Source organism: Ascaphus truei, chromosome 3 (genome assembly GCF_040206685.1).
Source record: "Ascaphus truei isolate aAscTru1 chromosome 3, aAscTru1.hap1, whole genome shotgun sequence".
NCBI classification, from domain to species: domain Eukaryota; kingdom Metazoa; phylum Chordata; class Amphibia; order Anura; family Ascaphidae; genus Ascaphus; species Ascaphus truei.
In genome coordinates, this window is record NC_134485.1 from 402,844,106 (window position 1) to 402,860,387 (window position 16,282).

Genomic DNA, 16,282 nt, shown 5'->3' on the forward strand with positions numbered 1-16,282 from the left:
GATTTCCGGGAGAGAAGCGGCAGCGTCGTCGAAGAGTGAAGGAGAAGGTGACCTGTGGGTTCGATTGGTTGGCTTCCATTTGTTTTGCTTTGTGTCTATATCAGCGAATTTCTTCTTGACATAATAAGGCTTCTTAAAAGCCTTAGCCTTTGGAGTCGTCAGAAGGTTTTCTTTATTGGCCTTAGCCTTTCGCTTTGGTCTTGGCTTGGAAACGGCTTCCACCTTTTGTTTTTTTGGCACGACAGGCACGCCAGAAGAGAGTGGGTTCCTGCGTCCATAGAATCAGGGTTTATCCATGAAAGCAGATGGCACAATGCAGTATCTGGACAAGGGCTAGCTCAGATACAGATCATCGAGTTGGAGGCTATGCAATGTGTGTCACCTTTTATGCATGGCGCCGAGGTGCAGGTGTTAAAAGTGGGCGTACTCTAATGTGACTCATTAAAGTATAAATACACCATCCATTTTTTGGATTCACTGCACATTGAATACACATCGACTAAACATCGAATATACATTCTTGTGCTTGTATTTCTTTCTACACGCAGCGATGCCTGTTAAAAAGATTTCTAAGGATCTCAGCATGAGAATAAAGGAGATGTACACGAGAGGACAACGAATTGCAGATATTCAACGCTGGTTAAGTACTTCTGGCCTCGTTGTACCAGCAGCCAACATGAGCTATCATGCACACGGAAAAAACTAAAAAGTCACGAGGACTCCAACGGTAACTACCGCGTAAGTACTGTAAAGTATTTTGAATACTGTACACTATATGTTTTCTGTACCGTGCAGTACTGCAATAGCGCTTTTATTGGTTAGATGGCTAATTGTTTTTAACAGAATCATTTTCCTAACAATTATTAGATAAACTGTACTGTACAATTTTTTTTGTGTTACACATCCTTCCTCTATTATCATAATTGCATTCCTACATTCTTATAATCAATTGTATTTGAAAGTGAGTTGCACCTCTTTCCTTAATTATCACTCACTTCATTATGACTCACGCACTCACAACCCCCTCATTACAGTACACAGTTTACTCACATTCTGACACACACACACACATTAAGTACCGTTAATATTATATTTGTTATATATATACTGTATGTTATATATATATATATATATATATATATATATATATATATATATATATATATATATATATATATATATATCTGTTATACTGTATATATATATTATATATATATATATATATATATACAGGTAAACCCCGTTATAACGCGACCCGTTATAACGCGAATCAGTTATAACGCGGTTTTCAGGTGGCTCCCGTTTAAAAAAAAACATTTTTTTTTTGCACACAACACACACTGCATACTCTGCACACAGCACACAGCACACACTCTCACTGCACACTGCACACACTGTTCACTCCGCACACTACACACACGCTCACTGCACACACTGCTCTCACTGCACACACTGCTCTCACTGCACACTCTCACTGCACACACTGCACACAGCACACACTCTCACTGCACACTGAACACACTGTTCACTGCACACACTGTTCACTGCGCACACTGTTCACTGCGCACACTGTTCACTGCACACACTGCTCTCACTGCACACACTGCTCTCACTGCACGCACTGCTCTCACTGCATGCACTGCTCTCACTGCTCTCACTGCACGCACTGCTCTCACTGCACGCACTCTACACTGCACGCACTCTACACTGCACGCACTCTACACTGCACGCACACACTCTACACTGCACGCACACACTCTACACTGCACGCACACACTCTACACTGCACGCACACACTCTACACTGCACGCACACACTCTACACTGCACGCACCCACTCTACACTGCACGCACACACTCTACACTGCACGCACACACTCTACACTGCACGCACACACTCTACACTGCACGCACACACTCTACACTGCACGCACACACTCTACACTGCAAGCACACACTCTACACTGCACGCACACACTCTACACTGCACGCACACACTCTACACTGCACGCACACACTCCCACTGCACACACACACTCCCACTGCACGCACACACTCCCACTGCACGCACACACTCCCACTGCACGCACACACTCTCACTGCACGCACACACTCCCACTGCACGCACACACTCCCACTGCACACTCCAGACACTCCCAGCACTCACTGCACACTGCTCACAGCACACTCTCTCAGCACACAGCTCTCACAGCACTCAGCTCTCACAATACACTCACATGTCAGCAGCCCACCACTCACCTCACATGTCAGCAGCCCACCCCCCCTCACATGTCAGCAGCCCACCCCCCTCACATGTCAGCAGCCCCCCCTTCACATGTCAGCAGAATCACATGTCAGCAGCCCACCCCCCCTCACATGTCAGCAGCCCACACCCCCCCCTCACATGTCAGCAGCCCACCCCCCCTCACATGTCAGCAGCCCACCCCCCCTCACATGTCAGCAGCCCACCCCCCACCACATGTCAGCAGCCCACCTCCCACCACATGTCAGCAGCCCACCCCCCACCACATGTCAGCAGCCCACCCCCCACCACATGTCAGCAGCCCCCCCCACCAGCCCGTTTTTCACACACCCCCCACCAGCCGGTTTTCACACACCCCCCCACCACACCGTTTTTCACACACCCCCACCAGCCCATTTTACACACACACACACACACACACACACACACACACACACACACACACACACACACACACACACACACACACACACACACACACACACACACACACACACACACACACACACACACCACCCCCTACCTTAGATCAGCTCAGCACCGGTACTAAGCCTAAGGCCCGCCCCCTCATGCTCTGACCTCTCCGGAAGAAGAAAAAAAACACACGGCTGCCGGGGGCTAGGAGGGAGGGGGAGGGGGCTGGGAGGGGGCTGGGAGGGGGCTGGGAGGGAGAGGGAGGGGGCTGGGAGGGAGGAGGGATGAATCGCCGCCGTTTTTTTAAACTCTTTTTTTTAAATTTATTTAATTAACTGGCGCCCGGCCAGAGTCATTGCGGGCCCCACAGAGAGGCCAGACGGGCCGCATGTTGTGCAGGCCTCTTCCTTCCCTCTTCCCTCCTCACTCCCTCCCGATCAGGCGCTCGGCGGCCATTTTTTTTTAAAAATAGCGCTACCCCTTTACTAACGCAGTGGTCTCGGGGTGGACCCCGAGGACCGCGCTATAACGGGGTTTACCTGTATATATATATATATATATATATTGTTATCGCTGTATATTTATATAACTCTATTCTATATTTATCTATTATTATTGTTATCGCTGTAAATTTATATAACTATTACATTAGTTATATCACTATTATATGAATACAATTAATTATTGTAATAGAATAATAATATAATAATAATAATAATAATAATAATAATAATAATAATTCTATTATTCTATATTATTCTATTAATTCTAATTAATTAATACTATTCTATTCTATTATTATTCTATTTTCTATTATTATTCTATTATTATATTATATTACAGTAACATATTGTTGTTTCCTGTAGGGAGACAACTCTTCTGGTTGACCAAATAAGTGAAGAGAATGATGAGAAGAGTGCCTTAAGGGTCAAAGACACTCTGCATAAAAATCACAATCTAACTGTATCAGAGACCAGCATCAAGAAGATGAGACGCAGAATTGGATGGAAATATGGACGTGTGAGGTAAGTACTGGACAGTACAGGAGGTAAAAGTGTGGTTTAATAAACTTTACTGTGCCTATAAAATTATTTCTTGTCATTACAGAGCGTACCCTATGATAAGGGACATCAACAAGATCAAGAGAGTGGTCCAGGCACAGGCATGGATTGACAGTGGCGAAACTTTTCAGGATTGCATCTTTACTGACGAGTCTACTGTATCGCTGGAGAGATTTGCAACCTTTGCATTCCACAAAAAAGGACGCATATCTATGAAACCGCGTCCAAAACACCCAGTGAAGATGCATGTGTGGGGTGCCATCTCTAGGCGTGGACCAGGATGCATCGTCATCTTTGATGGTACAGTATAATAATGCACAAAGTCACATGCTGTTGCCTTATGCACTGTACACTTACAGGAATCATGAATAAAGCTTTTTTCCAAGAGCAAATAGTGCCTGAGATTGTGGAATACATCACACGTGAATTCCCAGATGGTCACCGTTTCTACCAGGACAAGGATACAAAAGCTTCCTTGAGTACCTTGAAGGCGGACAGAGCCTCGGGTGACCAAGCAGCTGGATCGGCTCCTTTCTTCGTAAGAGCTGTGAGGGGTTGCCACAATGGTGGAAAAATTACGTATAAACTTACGATAGTAATTCGCGAATCCCAAAAAGCGTTGCATGGCCTTGAGGGTATTGGGTCTTGGCCATTCAGTCACTGCCTGAGAGTTACCGGAATCCATCATAAAACCCTCGTCAGAAATTATGTAGCCCAGGAATTGAGTAGAGGTCTGATGAAAGGTGCACTTCTCCAGCTTGGCGTACAGATGGTGTTCACAGAGACGAGAGAGAACGTAGGAAGTGTGGCGAATATGATCCTGGATATCCTTGGAAAAAATCAGTATGTCATCTAAGTAAACTATTACAAAAATGTTGAGTACCCTACGAAAAATGTCGTTAATGAAGTCCTGGAAGACTGCTGGAGCATTACATAGGCCGAAGGGCATTACAAGGTACTCGTAGTGGCCGCTACGTGTGTTGAAAGCCATCTTCCATTCGTCCCCCTGTCTGATGCGCACCAGATTATAGGCTCCGCTTAGATCCAACTTGGAAAAGATCTTAGCCCCCTGTAATTTATCGAACAGTTCGGTAATAAGGGGAAGGGGGTAACGATTCTTAATGGTGATGTGGTTCAAACCCCTGTAATCAATGCAAGGTCTTAACGAGCCATCTTTCTTTTTCACAAAGAAAAAGTCAGCCCCAGCTGGGGAGTTGGAAGGGCGAATGAAAACTTTCTTGAGGTTCTCCTGGATATATTCATCCATGGCCTGTGACTCTGGTAATGACAAGGGGTAGGTCTTGGACTTGGGCAAGCAGTAACCTGGAACAAGATCGATCGGGCAATCGTAGGTCCTGTGAGGCGGTAAAAGGTCTGACTGGACCTTATTGAAAACGTCCCGGAACTGGTGGTAGACAGGGGGAAGGGTAATCTCAGGGACGGAGGTATTGGCCGAGTTGGAAAGCCTCGCCTGACCTCGGATTCCAAGTGATGGGGAAAGAGGAAGTCCAGTCAATCTGCGGATTGTTAAGCTGTAACCAGGGAAGGCCAAGGGTAATGGGTGTTCCAGGAGCATGGATGGCAACGAGGACTAAGGTCCCCTTGTTAGGGTGTGAGGTCAGAGGAGAGGGACCGTTTCTAAGGAGATGTATGCCGGGGTAAGAGGAAGTCCATCTATTCTGACCAGTGCGATGGGACTTTTCTTCCTCACGAGCGGTATGTGGTTCAGTCTGGCGAATTCTAGATCCACAAAGTTTCCTCCTGCTCCAGAGTCAATGAACGCTGCGGTCGAGGTCTGAAAAAACTTATCGCCTGTAAGATAGACGGATATGGTGAGTTTCTTAGGGAGTTCTCCCTTATGGAGGGGACGAGCAGACATGACACCCAGAGAGAGCCCCTCCGTACTCACTGGGTGTTCCCGTTTTCCCGGCCGCAGGGGGCATTCCCGGACCAGGTGTTCAGCGGATCCGCAGTAGAAACACAATCCCCCGGCATAGCGGAATTGCCGTATAGGTGTGCGGATGCGTTGTACCCCCAATAGCATCGGCTCTGGTGGCTCCAGGGCAGGACGAAGAGGAGTGATAGCACTAGTAACCGCAGGGGTACTGCCAGGAGTACTGAGGAAGGGAGGTTGAAAATTATGAAAGCGAGTGCGCTGACGCTCGGAGCGGCGTACATAGATATGTTGATCCACTCGGACTGCTAGTTCGATGGGAACCTCCAATTGATCTGGCCTGGGTTGACGAGCGAGTTAATCCTTGATGGAATCTGCCAGACCTTGCCAGAATACAGAGACGAGAGCCTCCTGCCCCCAGTTAGTCTCGGCTGTGAGGGTCCGAAACTCCACGGCATACTGTGTCACTGTTCGTCGCCCTTGGGTAATCTGTAGGAGAGAAACAGATGCCATCTCCCGGCGTGCGGGAGAATCGAACACGCTGGAATTCAGCCTTAAAGGCCGGGTAATCCTGGGTAAGGTCAGAACGTCGCACCCAGAACAGGGAAGCTCAAGGCAGGGCGCTGCCCGTTAGGAGATTATAAATGTAGGCTACCTTCTTACGTCCAGTATTGAAGAGATAGGGGGCCATTTCAAACTGCACCTCACACTGATTGAAGAAACCCCTACATTCTTGCTGTTCGCCGGCTTGGGGGGCGGAATTTTTACGTCAGAGCTGCTAGCTGCGCTTGCGGGCTGGGGATTAACAGCAGGAGAGGAAGCGGCTGGTACTTGGGCCAAGAGTACGGCGACCTGACGTATAAGTGCCACAATTTGATCCGCCATGGCCTGGTTTTGCTGAAGCAGATCAGAGAGAAACTGCCTTACTTCAGTCTGGTCTGCGTCTTGTGGGGTCGACATAATGTTACGCCGGTGCTGCCCGCAGACCAGACCCGTCCCATGTGCTGAAGGGGGAGGTAGGAATACACGCACCTGCAGCAAAGGGAGCATGTCCGGAGTGTGGTATTAAGCGTTGCCAGGCCAGATGTAAGTAACATAGACAATACTTGCCGGTACCAGGAATAGGAGTAGAATAGTGATTGCCTTGCCGAGGTCAGGGAGCAGAGAGATGAGGAAGGTTGAAGTCCAAGTCGTGATCGTGGGATGCCAGAGTATACGTAGTCCAAGGAGAGCCGAAGTCGAGAGCCAAAGGGGGTAGTCGTACGAGCCGTGTCAAAACCTGTAGTAACCGAGAGAACACCAAACACTTCCATACAGAGACTATGTCGAGCGATGAGTGAGGGCTCAGAGATGCTAGATAAGGCTGGGCTGAACAATCAGGGATGGGGCGGGTAAGGAGGACTGCAGGGAGCCTCTTTGGATAGGTGTGGCTGATACAACCCAGGTGAGCACTGATAGCACTCTGATTACACCCATGCGGTGTATGGGGGCAGAGCCTCACAGCAGGAATGGAAGTAGAAGAATGGGTGCTGGGCGCGCGCGCTGTAAGCTGTGTGTGCACGCGACCAGCGTTGGAGGACATACGTGTGCGTGCGGGACGGAGGACCCATGCCTGCCACTGAGGAGGAGGAGCGGCGGAACCGCCGAGGGGAGGGGCCCTGCGGCGACGGAGGAGCTGACGGCCTGTGGAGGCAGGTAAGCAGAGGTTGCGCTGTGCGCCCTGAGTCTCCCTGAGAGTAGTCTGTGTGTTGCGCGGACGGCGCTGAGAGATCAGATTCCTAACAACACCAAACCCATCTTAGCAAACTTGACACCCTCTACAATTCAATTTGTCGTTTCGTTCTCAATGCAACTACAACACACATCACTGCGAAATGCTCAAAGAACTAGATTGGTAATCACTCTAGCCTAGGCACAAAGTTCACCTTTCCTGTCTTGCCTTCAAATACTTTCTGGACAAGCTACCCATCTATCTGAACAAGCTCCTCACCCCTACCACATTCAACACTTAACATCTGAGATCAGACTCCAAAAGACTGTTCATGGTCCCAAGGCTCAACAAAGTATCCGGCCGCAACTCCTTCTCTTACCCCAAAACTGGAACAACCTACCAGAGACTCTCACATCCACCACCAGTTTAAATTCTTTCAAAACTAAGGCTGTCTCACATTTTAATCTGGTCTGTAACTGTTACATATGCCTATGATATATATTTTCTTTAACTGTGCACGCAATGTCTTATATATAATGTATACCCTGTTCATTTATGTAACTGTATTTTTAACCATGTATTATTTGTCATATTAATTATATTCGAAGAGGAGATTACACAAGCGCTCCTCAAATTAAAACTAAGCACCTGTAGGTTCCTAAGACTTGGTGCCCCAGCAATTGCCAAACCAATTGCTTCCATAGTCAACTCTATCCTGTCTGCAGGCCATATCCCTAAGACCTGGAAAACTGCTAGAGTTGTCCCAATCTTCAAAAGTGGGGACAAAAACACTGTCTCAAACTACAGGCCAATCTCCCTTCTCCCAATCCTATCCAAAGTCATGGAAAAATGTGTCCACTCCCAACTAAGCGATTACTATACCAAGACAAAATTTCCCTAGCCAATTCCAATCTGGCTTTCGCCCCAAACACTCTACCGTAACTACCCTGCTAAACGTTTGCAATGAAATCCAGTGTGGAATGGAACGTGGTCAACTCACTGGTGCAATATTCCTAGATTTTGCAAAGGCTTTTCATACTGTTGATCATGCTATCCTGCTTAACAAACTCCAGAGCTCTGGAATAGGGAAGCATGCTTTAAACTGGTTTCAGTCCTACCTATCAGGTAGATCCCAACATGTGTCCATCTCAGGCTCTAACTCCATCCAACCCCCTGGATATCACCTGTGGCGTCCGCAAGGCTCTGTTCTGGGGCCCCTACTCTTCTCAGTGTTCATCAATGATCTTCCCCCAGCTTGTAAGGAAGCTTCAATACACATGTACTGTATGCAGATGACACAATCTTATATGCACACAGCCATAGCCTCTCTGACCTTGAACACGTACTTCAGTCTGACTTTTTGAGACTCGAAAACTGGATTTCCCAAAACAAACTGTTTTTAAACACTGACAAGACTGTAACAATGGTATTTGGGACCAAGACTAAATTTTTAAAGCTTCCAGTGACTGAGCTCCAGATCAGAACCAACGCTAACACCACCCTAACTCCTGTTACTAGTTTTAAATACCTGGGCATATGGTTTGACTCCCACTTAACATTCGGAATGCACATTGATGCCCTGACATCCAAAACCTATGCCAAACTAGGTGTACTTTACAGGAACAAATCCTCCCTAAGCCTGCTGGTCAGAAAGCGTATTGCACAGCAGATGCTAATGCCAATTATCGACTATGGAGACATAGTATATGGCTCGGCACCCCAAACCCACCTTGGCAAACTTAACACCCTCTACAATTCAATTTGTTGTTTCGTTCTCCAATGCAACTACAACACACATCACTGCGAAATGCTCAAAGAACTAGATTGGTTATCACTCAAGTCTAGGCGCAAAGTTCACCTTTCCTGTCTTGCCTTCAAATACTTTCTGGGCAAGCTACCCACCTATCTGAACAAGCTCCTCACCCCTACCACATGCAGCACTTATCATCTGAGATCTGACGCCAAAAGACTGTTCATGGTCCCAAGGCTCAACAAAGTATCCGACCGCTCCTCCTTCTCTTACCGTGCACCCCAAAACTAGAACAACCTACCGGAGACTCTCACATCCACCACCAGTTTAAGTTCTTTCAAAACTAAGGCTGTCTCACATTTTAATCTGGTCTGTAACTGTTACATAAGCCTATAATATACATCTTCTCTAACTGTGCATGCAATGTATTGTATATAATGTATACCCTGTTCATTTATGTAACTATTTGTAACCATGTATTATATGTCATATTAACTATGTCCAGGACATACTTGAAAACGAGAGGTAACTCTCAATGTATTACTTCCTGGTAAAACATTTTATAAATAAATAAATAAATACATGAAAACGAGAGGTAACTCTCAATGTATTACTTCCTGGTAAAACATTTTATAAATAAATAAATAAATTTTAATGGCACTATTGTAAGTGCGTTTAATATACATTTTTTATATAAAACTTTTTTATACGATTGATCTGTCCTATGTTAGTTTCTCTTTTCCCACACATGCTGGATTACCTCCTCTGAGCCAGTTGGGATTCCTGACCACCATACACCTTCAGAGGGTCTTCAGCCACAACTATATTTAAAACCCCTGCCTTTTTACATCTATCATCTTGTGAGTAGGCTGTGAATAGAGCCAAGCCTGCAGCAGCATTTTCTCAACACTTAAAATACGTCTGCACTTATATTGTTTGTATCACTGTTTTTTCCCCATATGCTCCCCCTGGATCGCACAAATAACTTATCCGCACTTTGGAACCAGAGAAAACAGGTCCCACCAGAGGGTTTGAGCTGGGAGTATTACATAATTCTATTTCACTGATTTTATCACTGTGTGATATATATTTATAATTATTTCACTTTCATGCACTTTACGTGATTGGTGATATCCAACATTATTATATATTCACTATATAATTTTAGTGAGCACGTATTGCAGTTCGCACCTTCTTGTCACTTTTACCTGTACATAATATTAAGGACAGATACATTAAAAAGCAGAACAGTATGGGAACTGCCTAGGGTTGCCAGGTGTCCAGTATTTAACCGGACTGTCCACTATTTGGACACTCTGTCCAGTAAAAAAATTAGAGGTGTGTCCGGTATTAACTCTCTGGACATTGTGACCTGACAGGCATGGGGGCCGCATGATTTTCCCGAGTAAGGCTGTTGCTAGGGGGCTGGGCAGCCAATCAGGAGGAGGTGTCAGGAGCCTGAGGGTGGGGCCGAAGAGAGAAGGAAACAGCATGGAGTGGAGAGAGGTAGCGCATTGCATCTTTCACCATGGTGTCCTGTATTTTTGAAGAAGCCACCTGGCAACCCTAGAACCGCCAAGAATGAATATACTTGCATTGCAACTGGTTTCTAAAATGAAAGAGGTCTTGATGACAGTGTCAGATTTCCCATTAGCACCCCGATAGGCCCGGGTCTAAGGCGCAAAAAATTTGGCAAGGCAAATATTTCCGCCCCCATATAATTTTGTTGCGCTCTCTAGCCTCTTATTTCCATGGCAACGTACCGGCGTATGACGTCACGTTGGTGACGTCCGCAGCGTCATTTGACGATGGGATTCCAAAGAAGGAGTGTGGCAGAGAGGAGGCGGCTACATAGGCAAGTGCCTAGGGCGGCACATTTTGAAATCTGCTGCTGCTGCAGGATGAAAAAAGCTGTGTGTGCTGTGCACGCGCATAGTAAGTGAAACTTCTTTGATATTTGTCACAGAAATTGTATTTGTATTGGTGATGTATTAAAAATCAAAATACAATTTCATTGACAAAACGCAAATAAATTTGACTTATAATGCGCGTTGACAAAGTTGAGACATTAGGGGGTCTGGCATAACAACATACTGTAACAGCATTTAGGATGAAGCCATTTTGTGTGAATATTTCAATCCGCCATCTTGTCTTGTCTCTGTGAGTCTTAATTTCTGTGTTTCATTTCTGTATAAACAAATGTGTGAAGCAGAGAATGGAATGTTTTCGCTCTTAGCTGACTTTATTGATCGTTCCTCATCCAATCAGCTTCCAAATTGAAAGTGTAAACAGGCCAGATATTATGAGAAAGCCTCGTTAGTAGTCTAAGATAAACTGTTTCTCACACAATGTGCCAAGTGGCAGAACTGACATCACATTTAACCCCATAATGATTTTTAGCTTACATACAGTTATTCAGTATTATTATGTATTACAAAATGACATCAGCTTTAGTATTGTTATGTATTACAAAATGAGGTAATGTTTAGTGACGTGCAAGCCCCCCCCATTAAGGGGGGGAGCTTTAGGTTTTAGGGTATAAATATATGGCATACCGTGTTATTGGGAGAGAGCTTTTTTTCAAAAGCTGTCTCCGTTGTGCACTTGACTTGAATAAATTCACGTGTAATTCTGTTTCAAAATAACCTCAGACTGTGTTTTTTATTTACGCTTTTCTCAGCGTGCTCGGCACACATCCCCTGTATTAGCTATTTGCACTAGGGGCCTCATGCAGAGAGCAGCGCTATTTACAATCTCGCCATTTTCCGGAGAAAATCGCGCAAAAAACAGCTGAAAATGGCGAGGTAGGAAAAAAGCGCCATTTTTTTTTCTATTTGAAAATCTCGCCGCGCGGCTGGCGAGAAACTACATCTCGCCAGTCTGAAAAATATCCGAATTCAGAAAGGCGCGCTCGCCATCTAGCGGCTGTTTTTGGCGTGATTTTCGTCAATTTTCTCCGCCAACTAAAGTTGGCAAGAAGCAGGAGCTCGCCGGCTATAGGGGGGAAAAAAAATGCGCGATTTTTTTTCCCTTTCAGCTGCGCGCATCTCCTCATTTACAATTCTCCACATGCAGTAATGCTAAAAATAGCGGATTTCGCCCATTTCTGCATATGGAGAATAAAACTCTCCATTAAACCTACTTTTTATTCCCCTCTCCAATTTTAAATAGCGCTGCTCTCTGCATGAGGCCCTAAGTGTGAATTCCTCGTGTGTATGTGTGTCAGTCAGTGTGTGTATGTGTATGTGTATGTGTGTCAGTGTGTGTGTGTGTTTGTGTGTGTGTGTGTGTGTATGTGTGTCAGTGTGTGTATGTGTGTGTGTGTGTGTGTGTATGTGTGTCAGTCAGTGTGTATATGTGTGTCAGTCAGTGTGTATATGTGTGTCAGTCAGTGTGTATGTGTGTCAGTCAGTGTGTGTATGTGTGTATGTGTGTCAGTCAGTGTATGTATGTGTGTCAGTCAGTGTGTGTATGTATGTCAGTCAGTGTGTATGTGTGTGTGTTAGTCAGTGAGTGTATGTGTGTGTGTCAGTCAGTGTGTGTATGTGTGTGTGTGTGTGTCAGTCAGTGTGTGTATGTGTGTGTGTATCAGTCAGTGTGTGTATGTGTGTGTGTGTGTGTGTGTATCAGTCAGTGTGTGTATGTGTGTGTGTCAGTCAGTGTGTGTATGTGTGTGTGTCAGTCAGTGTGTGTGTCAGTCAGTGTGTGTGTGTGTGTGTGTGTGTGTGTGTGTGTGTGTGTGTGTGTGTGTGTGTGTGTGTGTGTGTGTGTGTGTGTGTGTGTGTGTGTCAGTCAGTGTGTGTGTGTGTGTGTGTGTGTGTGTGTGTGTGTGTGTGTGTGTCAGTCTGTGTGTGTGTGTGTCAGTCAGTCAGTATGTGTGTGTGTGTCAGTCAGTGTGTGTTTGTGTGTGTGTCAGTCAGTGTATGTATCTGTGCCAGTCAGTGTGGGTCAGTGTGTGTATGTGTGTCAGTCAGTGTGTGTATGTGTGTCAGTCAGTGTGTGTATGTGTGTGTCAGTCATTTTCTGTATATGTGTGTGTCAGTCAGTGTGTATGTGTGTGTGTCAGTCAGTGTGTATGTGTGTGTGTCAGTGTGTATATATGTGTGTGTGTTTGTGTGTGTGTCAGTCAGTGTATGTATCTGTGCCGGTCAGTGTGTGTATGTGTCAGTCAGCGTGGGTCAGTCAGTGTGTGTGTTTGTCAGTCAGTGTGTGTGTGTGTGGGTCAATCAGTGTGTGTTTGTGTGTCAGTGTGTGTGTCAGTGTGTGTGTGTGTTTGTGTGTCAGTGTGTGTATGTGTGTCAGTAAGTGTGTGTATCTGTGCCAGTCAGTGTTTGTATGTGTGTCAGTCAGTGTGTGTATGTGTGTCAGTCAGTGTGTGTATGTGTGTCAGTCAGTGTGTGTATGTGTGTCAGTCAGTGTGTGTATGTGTGTCTGTCAGTGTGTTTGTGTGTCAGTCAGTGTGTGTATGTGTGTCAGTCAGTGTGTGTGTGTGTATGTGTGTCCGTCAGTGTGTGTATGTGTGCCAGTTAGTGTGTGTATCTGTGCCAGTCAGTGTGTGTATGTGTGTCAGTCAGTGTGTGTATGTGTGTCAGTCAATGTGTCCGTGTCCTGCTGCAGCCAGGGGCGGGGTGTAACATTGCGCACCACCTCCCCCCCCCCTTCCGCAAATTTTGCGTAACCCCCCCCCACGCGCGCGGGGTACATGCGCCCGGCATGGGCATGAGTGACCGCGGGCGAGAGGTGAGGGGGCCAGCGAATGCCCGCGTCAGTGGAGGGCGGAATGGCTGTGTTTTTTATTTACGCTTTTCTCAGCGTGCTCGGCACACATCCCCTGTATTAGCTATTTGCACTAAGGGCCTCATGCAGAGAGCAGCGCTATTTACAATCTCGCCATTTTCCGGAGAAAATTGCGCAAAAAACAGCTGAAAATGGCGAGGTAGGAGAAAAGCGCCATTTTTTTTTTCTATTTGAAAATCTCGCCGCGCGGCTGGCGAGAAACTACATCTCGCCAGTCTGAAAAATATCCGAATTCAGAAAGGCGCGCTCGCCATCTAGTGGCTGTTTTTGGCGCGATTTTCTTCAATTTTCTCCGCCAACTAAAGTTGGCAAGAAGCAGGAGCTCGCCGGCTATAGGAAAAAAAAAAAAAAAAAATGCGCGATTTTTTTTTCTCCCTTTCAGCTGCGCGCATCTCCTCATTTACAATTCTCCACATGCAGTAATGCTAAAAATAGCGGATTTCGCCCATTTCTGCATATGGAGAATAAAACTCTCCATTAAAGCTACTTTTTCTTAAACTCTCCAATTTATTCTAGCGCTGCTCTCTGCATAGGCCCCTATGTGTGAATTCCTCGTGTGTATGTGTGTCAGTCATTGTGTGTATGTGTATGTGTGTCAGTGTGTGTGTGTGTGTGTGTGTCAGTCAGTGTGTATATGTGTGTCAGTCAGTGTGTATGTGTGTCAATCAGTGTGTATGTGTGTCAGTCAGTGTGTGTATGTGTGTCAGTCAGTGTGTCAGTCAGTGTGTGTATGTGTGTCAGTCAGTGTATGTTTGTGTGTCAGTCAGTGTATGTATGTGTGTCAGTCAGTGTGTGTGTGTGTCAGTCAGTGTGTGTGTGTGTGGGTCAGTCAATGTGTGTGTGTGTGGGTCAGTCAGTGTGTGTTTGTGTGTCAGTGTGTGTATGTGTGTCAGTCAGTGTGTGTTTGTGTGTCAGTGTGTGTATGTGTGTCTGTCAGTGTGTTTGTGTGTCAGTCAGTGTGTGTATGTGTGTCAGTCAGTGTGTGTGTATGTGTCAGTCAGCGTGGGTCAGTCAGTGTGTGTGTGTGGGTCAGTCAGTGTGTGTGTGTGTGGGTCAGTCAGTGTGTGTGTGTGTGGGTCAGTCAGTGTGTGTTTGTGTGTCAGTGTGTGTATGTGTGTCAGTCAGTGTGTGTTTGTGTGTCAGTGTGTGTATGTGTGTCAGTCAGTGTGTGTTTGTGTGTCAGTGTGTGTATGTGTGTCAGTCAGTGTGTGTATCTGTGCCAGTCAGTGTGTGTATGTGTGTCAGTCAGTGTGTGTATGTGTGTCAGTCAGTGTGTGTATGTGTGTCTGTCAGTGTGTGTATGTGTGTCAGTCAGTGTGTGTATGTGTGTCAGTCAGTGTGTGTGTGTATGTGTGTCAGTCAGTGTGTGTGTGTCTTGCTGCAGCCAGGGGCGGGGTGTAACATTGCGCACCACCTCCCCCCCTTCCGCAAATTTTGCATACCCCCCCCCCGCGCGGGGTACATGCGCCCGGCACGGGCATGAGTGACCGCGGGCGAGAGGTGAGGGGGCCCACGAATGCCCGCGTCAGTGGAGGGCGGAATGGCGCCGCTAAAATGGGCGTTAGGAGCGTGTGGGGGGAACGGCGCCGCTGCCAGCCGCTTCTGCGCATGTGTGGCGTCTGTCAGCGGCGCCATCACAACTGCGCATGCGCGGCATGGCAGCGGGCGGGGAACAGCGGCCATTAGGAGCGGCGGCTATCGCCGCCGCATATGTCAGCAGCTGTGTGTGGTGTGGGGGGGTGAGTGCGGCGGCCATTAGGAGCGGCGCTGGCGGCTATCGCCGCCGCGTGTCACAGGGGACGTGTGAGGTGAGCGGCGTCCATTACGTGACGTCACTTCCGTTTCACATTTCGTCTCCCATCTATCCAGTTTTGTCCCATCAGGACTAGGTGCCACTAAAGAAGTTTCACTTCAAAAAGGTAAACTGAAAGCATATAATACAATAAAAATGTTGGAGGAATGGAGGGAGCTGTGAATAAACGTTTTTTAAAACTGCAGTCTAATGTAGGACTGAACTAAGACTTCAAGTCAGGAATCTCTGATACGAGACCACACGAGTCCCCCCAAAGCGGTCTCTCTACCATGCCTCCCCTTCACTGCTCCTGTCCACTAAATCAACGTGGACAGGGTTAATTTCATGAAGGACAGACATAGCATGAAGGACAGACATAGCATGAAAAACCTGGAATTCAAATCCATCTCCTAATCCCCCCCCTGCATTTTGCTGGGTGGGTCTACCCACATTTCTACAAAGAATCTCTGGGACATAAGTGTGTCCCAGGGTTTCCATGTTTATTGATGTTACAGCTGCTCTATTGCAATCTGAATATCACCAACACGCATCACCTGTACCCAAATGCTTGTAAACACATTGAGACAGGGCCTCCTCTAAC

General features: G+C 46.6%; 1 long non-coding RNA gene across 1 annotated transcript in view; it reads right to left on the reverse strand.

The window, feature by feature from the left end:
- LOC142490365 (uncharacterized) overlaps positions 1–16,282 on the reverse strand; it is a 106,679-nt gene that overhangs the window by 89,329 nt on the left and 1,068 nt on the right. The window lies entirely within an intron of this gene.